Below are 1,682 nucleotides of genomic sequence, written 5' to 3' on the forward strand. Positions count from 1 at the left end.
ATTTTATTTCAGTACTCTAAGTTGTTTTGTGAATTAAATGCCTCTTTTATACTTTTTCTTTGGAAGTGTTTTTCTTCCTCTTTTTAAGAACTATAAGACATAATATATATACATGTTTATTTATTTATATATGAGACATTTGGGTTATGTTTTAGTGTTTTCATTTTGACTGGCTTATTGTAGATGAGTAATGGAGATGCAAAATATATGGCACAATGCAATCAAGTAGTTCTGAGAAATAAAAATATCATTATCATGAACTAGATCATAATAGAATTCTCTGTAGGTACCAGCAAAAAAAAATGGGTATGTAACCTCAGTGATAAATATGTATTCTTCCTACATGTAACACTTTACTTTGTTAGCTTTGCACACCTATGAAAACATTTTATTTGTAACATGAATTTTTTAGCATAATATTTTAGAAAATGACTTCACATTATACTTATTACTAGGGACTGAATTTTATTTACTGAAAGTTAATAAGAAAAGAAATAATTATCTATTTATTGATTCAATTTCATAAAAATGTATTATGAACAACAACATCCATTTGAACAATCATGTCACATACTAGTCCCTTAATTCATACTCCCCCAAAGAGGTAGAAGAATCCCATGAGAAGAGTATATAGAATACTGAAAAAGTACAGGTAATCCTGTGAGATTTACTGAAAGTTTTGTTTTCTTCCCAAAGCTCTCTGACAATATTTGGAATGGTTAACAATAAGAATCTTGGTAGTCTAGGAGGATTTCACTTGTAAAATTTCTTTTTTCTAAATTGTGTTCTGAATTACTCTTGCCTACCGTCTTGAATAATACAGTGAGTGATGTGTTAAAGTGACTTGAAGAAATAAAATTTTATTTGAGTTTGGGGTATCTATGCCTCATTGGTATTTTTCTCTAAAGGATTTTCATGGCTTACTCCTAGTACTTCATAAATACACATGCAAGGTCTGGCAAGAAACTGGTCGCTACTGACAAGAGTAGAATTTTCAGTTTGGATTGATAATGTTCTATACTGGGATGGCTGTATAAACCAGCAGTATTTACTTATTACCTGCTAAATCAATGAAATCACTTGGATAGGGACTTATAGCCAATATTTGCCTTCTGTGTTCACTATCATCTTTGTTTTGGACTTTCTGAAGTCTATGAATCAGCCTAAAATATTTATTGAGTGGCTTTTGGATAAAGAATATGAGGCATTCTATGAAGATCCTTGAAAAGTGTTAAGAGAATGAGGGACTATGCACACATAATGTATCATGGGTTATGCGTGGAAGGAAAGTTATCAACCTCCATGACTAGAATAGCCAAGCCAGGTGCTTGTCAGTTCAGAAGTCTTCTCCTGGGAAGCCTCATAATGCCTGTTTCATACCTAGGTGCTTTTCTAATAAAAGGCTTGACATAGTCTATGCCTCATTATCTCTATAACCTTTGAGCCAGGGTAGACTCTACCTAAATTTAGCCATATATTGAGTGACTAATGACCAATCGTTGCTCAGAATGACTTATGTTAGGATGAACAGCAGTAGCCTGTACTATATGTCAATTAGTTGGATGAAGCTCAAGCTTAGGGACTTTAAATAGTCAATTACACAGGAAGAGCAGGAGTAAGAGATGTAGAAATGGGGACAAGCTAAGCCACCAAGGTAGAGCTTGGAGTAGGGATTAGTCAGT

The sequence above is a fragment of the Myotis myotis genome, unplaced genomic scaffold, assembly GCF_014108235.1.
Source record: "Myotis myotis isolate mMyoMyo1 unplaced genomic scaffold, mMyoMyo1.p scaffold_m19_p_5, whole genome shotgun sequence".
NCBI classification, from domain to species: Eukaryota; Metazoa; Chordata; class Mammalia; order Chiroptera; family Vespertilionidae; genus Myotis; species Myotis myotis.